Source organism: Salmo salar, chromosome ssa08, assembly GCF_905237065.1.
Source record: "Salmo salar chromosome ssa08, Ssal_v3.1, whole genome shotgun sequence".
Classification (NCBI taxonomy): Eukaryota; Metazoa; Chordata; class Actinopteri; order Salmoniformes; family Salmonidae; genus Salmo; species Salmo salar.
Window position 1 is genome coordinate 19,905,064 of NC_059449.1, and position 15,800 is coordinate 19,920,863.

Below are 15,800 nucleotides of genomic sequence, written 5' to 3' on the forward strand. Positions count from 1 at the left end.
AGTCACACTCCTCTCTCTCTCTCTCTCTCTCTCTCTCTCTCTCTCTCTCTCTCTCTCTCTCTCTCTCTCTCTCTCTCTTACACTCTATGTCCTTAAGCTGGGAAAGACTCCCTCCAGTTGGTTTTGATTACTAACAGACAGACCACTGTGAAAACTCAGGACTTGGGCCAAGTGAGATTGCAGAAATGTTTTGGCAGGGCTTTCTGAGAGGTTTTCTTTTTTCATATGTCACCCTGTAACTGTACAAGCATCCTTGCACAAACATCTCAACCTGCCCAAAAAAAGACATTAAAGCATGACTTGTTTACAGACATTCCTGGAGAATATGCCACTCTGTGCGAGAACTGTTAACTTTGCTGCCTACGAGCTGTGTGCCTTTACTTTACAGGACACATCTGGGCAAAGTGGTAGTTTGACTTCAAAATCACTGTGTTTTTAGGAAGTCTTCAAAGCAAAACATCTTACCGCATTTTTGAGTGCCGACCATTCATTCCCTAATATAGACATGCCATTTGTTGGGAACGCTACCAACATTTGAAATACATAGGCTCTGATATCATACGTTCATGGTGAGAATATCTCAAGCGAAATTAAAATCGGCATCTCTTACCAAACCAAAAAACATAGGAAACCCTCCGTTTAGTTGTTGTAACTTTGCGAGAGCTCTGTAGACTGTAGTCCTGTAAAGCACTGCGGGGTTGTAAAAGGCACTGCAGATCTCCACACCCAGGCATGGTCTCCCCCCACCCTCTGTAAGGGTCTCACAGGCCCAATCTAGCCTGACTTACAACCAGGAGATATGGTCTGTGTGCTTCAAACCATCAGAATGAAAAGACCGACCATAGGAAATGTGTTTGTTTCACACACAGACTCTTACAGTCTCAGCTGGCTAACATACCTGTCATTCCAATTCCACCATTTCCATTCACAGTCCCTTGGTTCTTGATGATAACGTCTATGATTGTTTTCTGTTGGGTTTTAGAAGTATGGACCTAAGGTTAGCAGTTGCTATAGCAAAAACAGATAATGGAACAAGGGAAAAATGGACAAACCCCCACCAACAACAACAAAAAACTATTTTCCACCCTTGTGCCCCCTCTTCCTCTTCTGGGTCATCCAGATGGGAGGAGGGGAGGCTCTGGAGCCTGGGGGAGAACTTGACTCTGTTTTTTAGAACTCTCTGTGGGAAACTCAAGCTGTCCTATTTCTGACCCGCCATTTTGGGTCTCAGGGGACACATAGGGTTCCCACTACATGGCTAAGCTGCAAAGTAAAAATGTACATCTATATAAACATACATGTACATTTTTTATCTTAATTTAAGTTTAAGGTTAGGCATAAAGTTAGCAGTGTGGTTAAGATTAGGGTTAAGGTTTAAAATCAGATTTTAGGCAAGGATTCTGACTTTGCAACTTGGCCAGATAGTGATAACAGACACACAGATGGTCGGGGATACAAGGTTTAATTTGTCGTCACAGCATGTGCTTGGTGCACTGGTCACAGGACCTAGCACTAATCACAGAGCTAGCACGATGATGGTAACTAGCGTGATGACGGTAACTAGCACTCATCACAGAGCTAGCGTGTTGACGGTAACTAGCGTGTTGACGGTAACTAGTGTGGTGACGGTTACTAGCGTGGTGACGGTTACTAGCGGGGTGACGGTAACTAGCGTGGTGACGGTTACTAGCGTGGTGACGGTAACTCGCGTGGTGACGGTAACTCGCGTGGTGACGGTAACTAGCGTGGTGACGGTTACTAGCGTGGTGACGGTAACTAGCGTGGTGACGGTAACTAGCGTGGTGACGGTAACTCGCGTGGTGACGGTAACTCGCGTGGTGACGGTAACTAGCGTGGTGACGGTAACTAGCGGGGTGACGGTAACTAGCGTGGTGACGGTAACTAGCGTGGTGACGGAACTAGAGTGGTGACGTTACTAGCGCAGTGATGGTAACTAGCGCGGGGACGGTAACTAGCGCGGTGACGGTAACTAGCGGGGTGACGGTTACTAGCGTGGTGACGGTAACTAGCGTGGTGACGGAACTAGAGTGGTGATGGTTACTAGCGTGGTGACGGTAACTAGCGTGGGGACGGTAACTAGCGTGGTGACGGTTACTAGCGTGGTGACGGTTACTAGCGTGGTGACGGTAACTAGCGTGGTGACGGTAACTAGCGTGGTGTCGTAACTAGCGTGGTGACGGTAACTAGCGTGGGGACTGTAACTAGCGTGGTGACGGTTACTAGCGTGGTGACGGTAACTAGCGTGGTGACGGTAACTAGCGTGGTGACGTAACTAGCGTGGTGACGGTAACTAGCGTGGTGACGGTAACTAGCGTGGTGACGGTAACTTGCGTGGTGACGGTAACTAGCGTGGTGACGTAACTAGCGTGGTGACGGTAACTAGCGTGGTGACGGTAACTAGCGTGTAGTTATGACTGGTTAGTGAAGTGGAGAGGCCAGTGCAGTGTTGCAGTGGTTCTGAGGATCATCGGAAATGACTGAGTGCATATTTGGATATCTGACTGTGTGTGTGTGTGTAATTTGTTACAGTGTGTGAGAGTGTGTGTTTATCCTAGATGAGTCACTACTTACAGACCAACTTTTCCCCATTTATTCCTGAAAGATGAGGAGGGACACATTCTGAGATCATCAGTCATGTGACCTCTCGCTATGTCACATGGGAGGGGCAGGTCACATGGGAGGGGTGGAAAGGGTGAAGAAAGCCCCATTCATGATGCCTCCTATAATCCCCCACTCGTCTCCCCTCCGCTTCTTAAGTGGCGCACAGAGGGCCCAAAGGAAACAGTCTCAAATTCTTTGCTGATATAGTTTATTATTGGAAAAATTCCAGTCTAAATCGTGAGCACTGAAGGATAAGCAGAGTTAGCCTAGCCCTCGTAGGAAAATGTGGGTGATTCAAAAAAAGAACAAAAAAAAGAAAATCCACATCCCTACCAAAACTGGGCCAATCGAGTTCTCACTTTTACAAAGAATGCTTTGAGAAAATTTTGCTGTGGTCTTTGAAGGCCAACCTCAAGCAGTCATTTTCTACAGTACGGTACATGACCAGTAGTTAGCAGAGGCTGTAATAACATTTGACACTTGTGAAAGTACACTCAGATTAAAGGGTAGATTAAAAAAAATACATAAACAAACCAAACCATGATCATTTCATTCACTTTTTCCAACAAATCTTAAAACATACACCATGAATACCTATGGCATCTGCCATAATACACATAGCTCATAGATGTCTGAAACTGTTCATGCAAGGGTATGTCTTTGAGTGACACAGCAAGAAAAGCATTGCACTGTAGGTAATGTGACTGACTGTATCTATGCTTGTGTGGGAGTAAGTCAATGCAAGGGGGGTCTTGACCATCGGTTACGGCAGATAGTCAGACCCCCGGCAACCGTGGGAAACAGGAAGTCCGAGTTCCTAGTGATACAGAGCATAATAATTTCCAGGCTGAAATAATCCATGCTATCTTCTCTCTGGGATGTCTGTTTTTGTGTGCATGGGCCTGGAGAGAGGACTTTGGTGTGTGTGTGTGTGTGTGCACGCACACGTGCTCTTGCGTAAACAAGTTCGGCTGGACACGAATAAAATTGATTTTATCATCCGAGTGTGTTATTATTGTACTTACACACTAACCAACATTGTATGACATAGCATTTAACACTTCTTTAAGCACAATGCAGTTAATGTCCTGTTCTGAGAGCTGAACATGCATCCAAGGCACGTCTTCTACATGGGTTTGGGCAAAGCTTTGTGGCAACAGCTGGCCTCTATTTGTGTTAACTGGCTCTCACAAGAGCATGCAGACACACGCACCTGGGCAAGAGAGTGGTGAGCAGACATACACTGCACGCACTGACTCACTCACAGACACACATGCACACACACATGCACACACACACACACACACACACACACACACACACCGAATACACACACACACACATGTACAGACAGCTTGTTGCCCTTAGACCAACTAAAGCAGGGTTTATAGGCTAGTGGTTATGACGCTGCTCAGTGGATACATTAGTGTGGTCGTGATCGTCAGATTGCATCCTAACTCAACCATGTAGGGACAAACTCTGTTACACAAACATACACTGATACACATGTGAATATGAGCTGGGGAGCAGTCTACACACAGACACACACACACACACACACACACACACACAAAGCTATTGGCAATATTTGACTTCATTGGCATCCAACCCTGGACTCCATCTCTGGAGACGGACTGACTGTTTGTTTTCAAAGGTCAACTGATTCACAAAGAACACCCTGTCTCAGTCTCAGAATTTAAAGCAGAGCAGAGTTACACATGCAGGAGACAAACTCCGTTTTATAGAGGCCCATCCGAAAGAGAAAATGTACAGTGAAGGGCTGAAAGGGTGCTTCGAGGGGTTGTGGGTTACATGGTCTGTTACACATTACAGTATAAGGTCCTGTGTGGCTCAGCATCTGCAGGGCTGTGGGTTCGACCCCCTCAGGGATGAAATGCACTTAAAAGTCTATTCAGTCACTGTCAGGTATGACGCTTTGGATAAAAGTGAAAAGGAAATGGTGAAACACTAAACATGAGGGTTGTACAAGCCCTCAAAAATGCAGATTCTGGCTTGGGACTGATAGGGTTAAAGGTCTCTGCATTCACTGTCCTGGAAGTCACTTTTGATAAAAGCATACCCTCCTTGGTTTACAGTACATATGGGGCTTTCTGCTGAACCATCCCATTCATCTTGTGGCAGCATGTCTCAATGGATGTCGACGAATCCGTATGAATCCGTAATCATTAGTTCAAAACGTTTTGCAACGGAAATAGTTTACTCCAAACGGAAAATGTTTTGCAACGAAAAAATATTTTCTATTGGACTAATTTATCTAGGCTCTGTTTGGCTCTGTTTGGTTCCAAGTGAACACCCCTGTTGTCTCCTCCTGTAGTTTATTGGCTGTAGTGTCTGGGGCCAGAGTCTGGGACTTTGTGATGACGAGAGCTCCCTGGATGAAACAACACTGACGCTGGACACCGGCTGTGCTGGCATTGGTCGCCTCCAGCAGACAGCCAGGAAAGGACTGTTTTCCTTGGATACGGTTGCCACAGCAGCATCAGCAGGAAATACTGGAGACAGAGAGTCAGGGGGAGAGGGGAGGGGCCGCAGGCTGCATGTTGCTTGTGACGGTGGCAGCTGGCTGATGGTATACACATTTGTCAATAATAAACAGGTGCCCCCACTCACCTCACTTTAGACATAGAGCTAGATTGTATAGAATGGTATGAATGGTTCCACTCTTGAATTGTGCCTGTTCAGCTTTCCAACGATAGAACAGAAATCTAAATACTTTGGGCTGTGAGACTATGTGAGGAATTCTAGCCCTTCACTGAAGCATGTTCAACAGGTATAAGTGTCTGATTGTGCCCTAGTTCATGGCAAGAGGGGGAAAGTGGATAAGATGAACACAGACAAATGTTTCTCTAGCCTTGAGGTCTCCCAGTCCTAGTTTTCTTTCTTTCTTTCTTTCTTTCTTTCTTTCTTTCTTTCTTTCACTGTCTTCCTTCCTTCCTTCCTTCCTTCCTTCCTTCCTTCCTTCCTTCCTTCCTTCCTTCCTTCCTTCCTTCCTTCCTTCCTTCCTTCCTTCCTTCCTTCCTTCCTTCCTTCCTTCCTTCCTTCCTTCCTTCCTTTCTTTCTTTCTCAGGAAACAGATCTGCATTCCAACCCACACAGGAAGCGGACAGGTCAGGAAAACTTAGCAAGACACTAGAGAGGGAGAGGTTACAGACAGAGGTTCCAATAGCTCAGTTGGATAAACCAGGCTGTGTAGTGTTAAAACACCGGGGTGTGTAGTGTTTCAACACCGGGGTTGTAGTGTTAAAACACCAGGGTCTGTAGTGTTACAACACCAGGGTCTGTAGTGTTACAACACCAGGGTTGTAGGTTTGACTCCACATAGGTCACATATTATAGATACATCATTGTCTGTCTGTTTGGGAGAAAAAAGTATTTGCAACAGTGGGCCAGGAGTTCAATTTGCTGACCACCTGACCAGAAGAACTCTGTGCTGTCATTATAATAATGGGGGCCTGGAGTTTTTGCTTGTCAGGATGGATGGAAGGAGAGGCAGTAAGAGAGAGAGAGAACAAGAGAGAGAGGAGGAATAACCGCCTGTCACCGGTTGCCCTTTTGCTGAGTGTAACAGTGATTTGTCCTCTGACAAAAGAGTCACCGCAGTGGTACAGGGTGCAGCGTTACCATGACACAGCCTGGCTGTAGAGGGCGACAGAGACACAAACTGTTCCTTCATAAAATCACCTCTTCGCAGAGAGATCATCACTATGAATTGTCAGCAGGTGGCGCCAAAAGTATTTCATTCCCTCGAGGCCCATCAAGGATAATGTATCACTTCCTGCTTCACCTGCAGTGCAGAAGAGAAAGTAGGATACGTGTCAGACCTGGGTTGAAATACATAGGAGAATTAGAATATTTGTATTTGAAAATACATGCCAATACTAGACTACCAATACTAAACTACATGCTAAATGCATTGCAGAAAAGTTATTGTGCAACAGGGGGATCAAATTAAGATCCTACACCTGTGTACAGCACTATCCCCAACACACCCACCACCATCCCTCTACTTGACCCTAACATATCCTACACCTGTATACAGCACTATCCCCAACACACCCACCACCCTATCCCTCTACTTGACCCTAACATATCCTACACCTGTGTACAGCACTATCCCCAACACACCCACCACTCCATCCCACTACTTGACCCTATCAGATCCTACACCTGTATACAGCACTATCCCCAACACACCCACCACCCCATCCCACGACTTTGGCCCTATCATAAGCTACATCAGGCCATCGGCCTGGGAGGATGGAACACCTTCTCTCAAAACCCCCTGTAGATCTTCTGCACTAAAATCTCTCCCACTGCTTCCGCTACCACACAGTATCTTCTGGAATTTCCGCTCCATCAGTGCAGTACAATTAATGATCATGACAATAAATGCAAGAAATCTAAAACATATCCTCTCTGGATCTCTGTCTTCAGTCCTACTCACTGGGGGGCTCCTAGTTGAATTACTCACCCTTGGGCTATCATCTACTTTCCTCACTGACTCAGCATAGGAAACCTTCTGCAAAACCCCAAAATAGCTGACATAACCTATCCTAACAGGTAAGAACTCTCTATTACAGCTCAACAAGACATACTGGGTATTCTCAGTCTCAGGCACCGGGTCTACTTCTCACCAACCGAGGACGTAAAAAACACCAGAAATATTGTTTTTCAGATCTTCACTCAACGCCACCCCACTGATCACTCCTTTGAGAGGCACCCTGCTCCGTAGAACAAAGCACACCACAGGTCGAGCCCTGAGATGTGTGATGTGGAGCACCCTCTGCCTCTGGATGCACACAAAGTCTAAATAATTCCACTTCTCGAAATGTGACATATTTAACAGTTCCCAGTTTGTTTTATGCCCAGCTTGATGCAACATATGGGTTGGCCAAAGAGCAGAGATCCACTTTTTCTCTAAATCTCATCCATACCTGTCCAAAATCATCTCTGGTATGATCAGGGTCAAGGCTGGAAGTCTTTACTATACATGCCGCTGCAGTCACTTCATCCTGGCTAGGCTTCATTTCAGAGCAAACATTACTGGCTACCGACTCCACCTTGAATTTTTAAACAGAGCTAGCAGAATGATCCTCAAAAGAGCAAATAGATTTGTTTTTAAATTGACTTGACTTGTATGCAATCGACAAAGGTTTTTGCTTAGTGACATTACCTCGGTTTCGCATCATCGCACTTCCACAATGCCATAACTAGCCTATTGGTAGACAGGAAGCTACAATCTGAAAATAACTTGGAATTGTATTAATATGCTCATACAAACATGTAAACGAGTGTGTGTGTGTGGTTTGATATTATAACAGCAAAATTATACATTTTCATTGTTAAATGTATTCTGTTGAGTCTGTTGAGTCTGCTGTACTGACATCATGTTGTGTCTGATAATGTGTGAAACATAACTACTGGGACACAGAAAGCCACAATTAGGAAATAATTAGGAAATAAGTTGTACTTTTAATTAATATGCTAATACAAACAAATAAAACATGAGTGTGCATGTGGGTTTGAGAGAGAGAGAGAGAGACAAAGAGACAAAGAGACAGAGAGAGAGAGAGAGAGAAAGAGAATGACGGAGGAAGTTGTGTGCACTGTAGTCTGCTGTATGTGCTACAGTATGTTGTCATGGTGATGTTAAAAGACTTTCTCACAAATCCAGCTGAGTTTCTTGTCACATGACATGTCATTCCATGCCTTCAGAGGACGCTGATCTGTGCGTATCTCAACACAGTCCTCCTCATCACTAATTGGTTTGCTACTACTAGACCACTAGACCACCAGGGAAGGATACTGCAGCGCAAATCGGTTCACAATTTGAAATGGTACATATGTGCGATAACATAAAAAAATCATTGTGACAGGTTGCACAAGTAAACAAGTCGCAAAAGACTAGTTCCCTGACCGGGAATAGAACCCCGGCTGCGAGAGCGCCCAAACCTAACCACTAGACCAGCAGGAAAGGATACTGCAGGGCAAATCGTTCACAATTTGAAGTGGTACAGATGTGCGATAACCTGACAAAATTCATTGTGACAGGTTGCACGAGTAAACAAGTCGCAAAAGACTAGTTCCCTGACCGGGAATCGAACCCGGGCCGCGGCGGTGAGAGCGCCCGAATCCTAACCACTAGACCACCAGGGAAGGATACTGCAGCGCAAATCGGTTCACAATTTGAAATGGTACAGACAGTTGAAGTCAGAAGTTTACAAACACTTAGGTTGGAGTCATTAAGACTCGTTTGTCAACCACTCCACACATGTCTTGTTAACAAAGTATAGTTTTGGCAAGTCGTTTAGGACTTCTACTTTGTGCATGACACAAGTAATTTTTCCAACAATTGTTTACAGACAGATTATTTCTGTCTGTAAACTGCTTGACATCATGGGAAAATCAAAAGAAATCAGCCAAGTGCAAATCAATCCCAGAACAACAGCAAAGGACCTTGTGAAGATGCTGGAGGAAACAGGTACAAAAGTATCTCTATCCACAGTAAACCAGTCCTATATCGACATAACCTGAAAGGGCGCTCAGCAAGGAAGAAGCTACTGCTCCAAAACCGCCATAAAAAAGCCAGACTACAGTTTGGGGAGAAAGATCGTAGTTTTTGGAGAAATGTCCTCTGGTCTGATGAAACAAAAATACAACTGTTTGGCCATAATGACCATTGTTATGTTTGGAGGAAATAGGGGGAAGCTTGCATGCCGAAGAACACCATACCAACCGTGAAGCACGGGGTGGCAGCATGATGTTGTGGGGGTGCTTTGCTGCAGGAGGGACTGGTGCACCACTCGACCACACCAGGGAAGGACACTGCAGGGCAAATTGGTTTGCAATTTGAAGTGGTACAGATGTGCGATAACCTACTAAATTCATTATGACAGGTTGCACAAGTAAACAAAGAGCAAAGACTAGTTCCCTGACCGGGAATCGAACCCGGGCCGCGGCGGTGAGAGCGCCAAATCCTAACCACTAGACCACCAGGGAAGGATACTGCAGCGCAAATCGGTTCACAATTTGAAATGGTACATATGTGCGATAACTGACAAAATTCATTGTGACAGGTTGCACGAGTAAACAAGTCGCAAAAGACTAGTTCCCTGACCGGGAATCGAACCCGGGCCGCGGCGGTGAGAGCGCCGAATCCTAACCACTAGACCACCAGGGAAGGATACTGCAGTGCAAATCGGTTCACAATTTGAAATGGTACAGACAGTTGAAGTCAGAAGTTTACAAACACTTAGGTTGGAGTCATTAAGACTCGTTTGTCAACCACTCCACACATGTCTTGTTAACAAAGTATAGTTTTGGCAAGTCGTTTAGGACTTCTACTGTGTGCATGACACAAGTAATTTTTCCAACAATTGTTTACAGACAGATTATTTCTGTCTGTAAACTGCTTGACATCATGGGAAAATCAAAAGAAATCAGCCAAGTGCAAATCAATCCCAGAACAACAACAAAGGACCTTGTGAAGATGCTGGAGGAAACAGGTACAAAAGTATCTCTATCCACAGTAAACCAGTCCTATATCGACATAACCTGAAAGGGCGCTCAGCAAGGAAGAAGCTACTGCTCCAAAACCGCCATAAAAAAGCCAGACTACAGTTTGGGGAGAAAGATCGTAGTTTTTGGAGAAATGTCCTCTGGTCTGATGAAACAAAAATAGAACTGTTTGGCCATAATGACCATTGTTATGTTTGGAGGAAATAGGGGGAAGCTTGCAAGTCGGTTAGGACTTCTACTTTGTGCATGACACAAGTCATTTTTCCAACAATTGTTTACAGACAGATTATTTCTGTCTGTAAACTGCTTGACATCATGGGAAAATCAAAAGAAATCAGCCAAGTGCAAATCAATCCCAGAACAACAGCAAAGGACCTTGTGAAGATGCTGGAGGAAACAGGTACAAAAGTATCTCTATCCACAGTAAACCAGTCCTATATCGACATAACCTGAAAGGGCGCTCAGCAAGGAAGAAGCTACTGCTCCAAAACCGCCATAAAAAAGCCAGACTACAGTTTGGGGAGAAAGATCGTAGTTTTTGGAGAAATGTCCTCTGGTCTGATGAAACAAAAATACAACTGTTTGGCCATAATGACCATTGTTATGTTTGGAGGAAATAGGGGGAAGCTTGCATGCCGAAGAACACCATACCAACCGTGAAGCACGGGGGTGGCAGCATGATGTTGTGGGGGTGCTTTGCTGCAGGAGGGACTGGTGCACCACTCGACCACACCAGGGAAGGACACTGCAGGGCAAATTGGTTTGCAATTTGAAGTGGTACAGATGTGCGATAACCTACTAAATTCATTATGACAGGTTGCACAAGTAAACAAAGAGCAAAGACTAGTTCCCTGACCGGGAATCGAACCCAGGCCGCGGCGGTGAGAGCGCCGAATCCTAACCACTAGACCACCAGGGAAGGATACTGCAGCGCAAATCGGTTCACAATTTGAAATGGTACATATGTGCGATAACATAAAAAATCATTGTGACAGGTTGCACAAGTAAACAAGTCGCAAAAGACTAGATCCCTGACCGAATAGAACCCCGGCTGCGAGAGCGCCCAAACCTAACCACTAGACCACCAGGAATACCACATCGTTTCACAATTTGAAATGGTACATATGTGCGATAACTGACAAAATTCATTGTGACAGGTTGCACGAGTAAACAAGTCGCAAAAGACTAGTTCCCTGACCGGGAATCGAACCCGGGCCGCGGCGGTGAGAGCGCCGAATCCTAACCACTAGACCACCAGGGAAGGATACTGCAGTGCAAATCGGTTCACAATTTGAAATGGTACAGACAGTTGAAGTCAGAAGTTTACAAACACTTAGGTTGGAGTCATTAAGACTCGTTTGTCAACCACTCCACACATGTCTTGTTAACAAAGTATAGTTTTGGCAAGTCGTTTAGGACTTCTACTGTGTGCATGACACAAGTAATTTTTCCAACAATTGTTTACAGACAGATTATTTCTGTCTGTAAACTGCTTGACATCATGGGAAAATCAAAAGAAATCAGCCAAGTGCAAATCAATCCCAGAACAACAGCAAAGGACCTTGTGAAGATGCTGGAGGAAACAGGTACAAAAGTATCTCTATCCACAGTAAACCAGTCCTATATCGACATAACCTGAAAGGGCGCTCAGCAAGGAAGAAGCTACTGCTCCAAAACCGCCATAAAAAAGCCAGACTACAGTTTGGGGAGAAAGATCGTAGTTTTTGGAGAAATGTCCTCTGGTCTGATGAAACAAAAATAGAACTGTTTGGCCATAATGACCATTGTTATGTTTGGAGGAAATAGGGGGGAAGCTTGCAAGTCGGTTAGGACTTCTACTTTGTGCATGACACAAGTCATTTTTCCAACAATTGTTTACAGACAGATTATTTCTGTCTGTAAACTGCTTGACATCATGGGAAAATCAAAAGAAATCAGCCAAGTGCAAATCAATCCCAGAACAACAGCAAAGGACCTTGTGAAGATGCTGGAGGAAACAGGTACAAAAGTATCTCTATCCACAGTAAACCAGTCCTATATCGACATAACCTGAAAGGGCGCTCAGCAAGGAAGAAGCTACTGCTCCAAAACCGCCATAAAAAAGCCAGACTACAGTTTGGGGAGAAAGATCGTAGTTTTTGGAGAAATGTCCTCTGGTCTGATGAAACAAAAATACAACTGTTTGGCCATAATGACCATTGTTATGTTTGGAGGAAATAGGGGGAAGCTTGCATGCCGAAGAACACCATACCAACCGTGAAGCACGGGGGTGGCAGCATGATGTTGTGGGGGTGCTTTGCTGCAGGAGGGACTGGTGCACCACTCGACCACACCAGGGAAGGACACTGCAGGGCAAATTGGTTTGCAATTTGAAGTGGTACAGATGTGCGATAACCTACTAAATTCATTATGACAGGTTGCACAAGTAAACAAAGAGCAAAGACTAGTTCCCTGACCGGGAATCGAACCCGGGCCGCGGCGGTGAGAGCGCCGAATCCTAACCACTAGACCACCAGGGAAGGATACTGCAGTGCAAATCGGTTCACAATTTGAAATGGTACAGACAGTTGAAGTCAGAAGTTTACAAACACTTAGGTTGGAGTCATTAAGACTCGTTTGTCAACCACTCCACACATGTCTTGTTAACAAAGTATAGTTTTGGCAAGTCGTTTAGGACTTCTACTGTGTGCATGACACAAGTAATTTTTCCAACAATTGTTTACAGACAGATTATTTCTGTCTGTAAACTGCTTGACATCATGGGAAAATCAAAAGAAATCAGCCAAGTGCAAATCAATCCCAGAACAACAGCAAAGGACCTTGTGAAGATGCTGGAGGAAACAGGTACAAAAGTATCTCTATCCACAGTAAACCAGTCCTATATCGACATAACCTGAAAGGGCGCTCAGCAAGGAAGAAGCTACTGCTCCAAAACCGCCATAAAAAGCCAGACTACAGTTTGGGGAGAAAGATCGTAGTTTTTGGAGAAATGTCCTCTGGTCTGATGAAACAAAAATACAACTGTTTGGCCATAATGACCATTGTTATGTTTGGAGGAAATAGGGGGAAGCTTGCATGCCGAAGAACACCATACCAACCGTGAAGCACGGGGGTGGCAGCATGATGTTGTGGGGGTGCTTTGCTGCAGGAGGGACTGGTGCACCACTCGACCACACCAGGGAAGGACACTGCAGGGCAAATTGGTTTGCAATTTGAAGTGGTACAGATGTGCGATAACCTACTAAATTCATTATGACAGGTTGCACAAGTAAACAAAGAGCAAAGACTAGTTCCCTGACCGGGAATCGAACCCAGGCCGCGGCGGTGAGAGCACCGAATCCTAACCACTAGACCACCAGGGAAGGATACTGCAGCGCAAATCGGTTCACAATTTGAAATGGTACATATGTGCGATAACATAAAAAAATCATTGTGACAGGTTGCACAAGTAAACAAGTCGCAAAAGACTAGATCCCTGACCGGGAATAGAACCCCGGCTGCGAGAGCGCCCAAACCTAACCACTAGACCAGCAGGAAAGGATACTGCAGGGCAAATCGTTTCACAATTTGAAATGGTACATATGTGCGATAACTGACAAAATTCATTGTGACAGGTTGCACGAGTAAACAAGTCGCAAAAGACTAGTTCCCTGACCGGGAATCGAACCCGGGCCGCGGCGGTGAGAGCGCCGAATCCTAACCACTAGACCACCAGGGAAGGATACTGCAGTGCAAATCGGTTCACAATTTGAAATGGTACAGACAGTTGAAGTCAGAAGTTTACAAACACTTAGGTTGGAGTCATTAAGACTCGTTTGTCAACCACTCCACACATGTCTTGTTAACAAAGTATAGTTTTGGCAAGTCGTTTAGGACTTCTACTGTGTGCATGACACAAGTAATTTTTCCAACAATTGTTTACAGACAGATTATTTCTGTCTGTAAACTGCTTGACATCATGGGAAAATCAAAAGAAATCAGCCAAGTGCAAATCAATCCCAGAACAACAGCAAAGGACCTTGTGAAGATGCTGGAGGAAACAGGTACAAAAGTATCTCTATCCACAGTAAACCAGTCCTATATCGACATAACCTGAAAGGGCGCTCAGCAAGGAAGAAGCTACTGCTCCAAAACCGCCATAAAAAAGCCAGACTACAGTTTGGGGAGAAAGATCGTAGTTTTTGGAGAAATGTCCTCTGGTCTGATGAAACAAAAATACAACTGTTTGGCCATAATGACCATTGTTATGTTTGGAGGAAATAGGGGGGAAGCTTGCATGCCGAAGAACACCATACCAACCGTGAAGCACGGGGGTGGCAGCATGATGTTGTGGGGGTGCTTTGCTGCAGGAGGGACTGGTGCACCACTCGACCACACCAGGGAAGGACACTGCAGGGCAAATTGGTTTGCAATTTGAAGTGGTACAGATGTGCGATAACCTACTAAATTCATTATGACAGGTTGCACAAGTAAACAAAGAGCAAAGACTAGTTCCCTGACCGGGAATCGAACCCGGGCCGTGGCGGTAGCGCCGAATCCTACCACTAGACCACCAGGAAAGTTCATATGCGCAATTCATTGTGACAGTTGCATAATCTACCGAATCGAACCCGGGCCGGGTGAGAGCCCGAATCCTAACCACTAGACCACCAGGGAAGGATACTGCAGTGCAAATCGGTTCACAATTTGAAATGGTACAGACAGTTGAAGTCAGAAGTTTACAAACACTTAGGTTGGAGTCATTAAGACTCGTTTGTCAACCACTCCACACATGTCTTGTTAACAAAGTATAGTTTTGGCAAGTCGTTTAGGACTTCTACTGTGTGCATGACACAAGTAATTTTTCCAACAATTGTTTACAGACAGATTATTTCTGTCTGTAAACTGCTTGACATCATGGGAAAATCAAAAGAAATCAGCCAAGTGCAAATCAATCCCAGAACAACAGCAAAGGACCTTGTGAAGATGCTGGAGGAAACAGGTACAAAAGTATCTCTATCCACAGTAAACCAGTCCTATATCGACATAACCTGAAAGGGCGCTCAGCAAGGAAGAAGCTACTGCTCCAAAACCGCCATAAAAAAGCCAGACTACAGTTTGGGGAGAAAGATCGTAGTTTTTGGAGAAATGTCCTCTGGTCTGATGAAACAAAAATACAACTGTTTGGCCATAATGACCATTGTTATGTTTGGAGGAAATAGGGGGAAGCTTGCATGCCGAAGAACACCATACCAACCGTGAAGCACGGGGGTGGCAGCATGATGTTGTGGGGGTGCTTTGCTGCAGGAGGGACTGGTGCACCACTCGACCACACCAGGGAAGGACACTGCAGGGCAAATTGGTTTGCAATTTGAAGTGGTACAGATGTGCGATAACCTACTAAATTCATTATGACAGGTTGCACAAGTAAACAAAGAGCAAAGACTAGTTCCCTGACCGGGAATCGAACCCGGGCACGGCGGTGAGAGCGCCGAATCCTAACCACTAGACCACCAGGGAAGGATACTGCAGTGCAAATCGGTTCACAATTTGAAATGGTACAGACAGTTGAAGTCAGAAGTTTACAAACACTTAGGTTGGAGTCATTAAGACTCGTTTGTCAACCACTCCACACATGTCTTGTTAACAAAGTATAGTTT

At 45.1% G+C, this 15,800-nt stretch overlaps 9 non-coding genes across 9 annotated transcripts; all 9 read right to left on the reverse strand.

The window, feature by feature from the left end:
- Nucleotides 1–8,726: 8,726 nt before the first annotated feature.
- trnae-cuc (transfer RNA glutamic acid (anticodon CUC)) lies at nt 8,727–8,799 on the reverse strand. Its single transcript has one exon. It is a non-coding gene; the product is annotated as a tRNA-Glu (tRNA).
- A 771-nt stretch (nt 8,800–9,570) lies between these two features.
- trnae-cuc (transfer RNA glutamic acid (anticodon CUC)) lies at nt 9,571–9,642 on the reverse strand. The gene has a single exon. It is a non-coding gene; the product is annotated as a tRNA-Glu (tRNA).
- A 109-nt stretch (nt 9,643–9,751) lies between these two features.
- Nucleotides 9,752–9,823, reverse strand: trnae-cuc (transfer RNA glutamic acid (anticodon CUC)). The gene has a single exon. It is a non-coding gene; the product is annotated as a tRNA-Glu (tRNA).
- Nucleotides 9,824–11,008: 1,185 nt separating this feature from the next.
- On the reverse strand, nt 11,009–11,080 carry trnae-cuc (transfer RNA glutamic acid (anticodon CUC)). The gene has a single exon. It is a non-coding gene; the product is annotated as a tRNA-Glu (tRNA).
- Nucleotides 11,081–11,350: 270 nt separating this feature from the next.
- Nucleotides 11,351–11,422, reverse strand: trnae-cuc (transfer RNA glutamic acid (anticodon CUC)). Its single transcript has one exon. It is a non-coding gene; the product is annotated as a tRNA-Glu (tRNA).
- A 1,186-nt stretch (nt 11,423–12,608) lies between these two features.
- Nucleotides 12,609–12,680, reverse strand: trnae-cuc (transfer RNA glutamic acid (anticodon CUC)). The gene has a single exon. It is a non-coding gene; the product is annotated as a tRNA-Glu (tRNA).
- Nucleotides 12,681–13,451: 771 nt separating this feature from the next.
- Nucleotides 13,452–13,523, reverse strand: trnae-cuc (transfer RNA glutamic acid (anticodon CUC)). Its single transcript has one exon. It is a non-coding gene; the product is annotated as a tRNA-Glu (tRNA).
- A 284-nt stretch (nt 13,524–13,807) lies between these two features.
- On the reverse strand, nt 13,808–13,879 carry trnae-cuc (transfer RNA glutamic acid (anticodon CUC)). Its single transcript has one exon. It is a non-coding gene; the product is annotated as a tRNA-Glu (tRNA).
- Nucleotides 13,880–15,589: 1,710 nt separating this feature from the next.
- trnae-cuc (transfer RNA glutamic acid (anticodon CUC)) lies at nt 15,590–15,660 on the reverse strand. Its single transcript has one exon. It is a non-coding gene; the product is annotated as a tRNA-Glu (tRNA).
- Between the last annotated feature and the right edge of the window lie 140 nt (nt 15,661–15,800).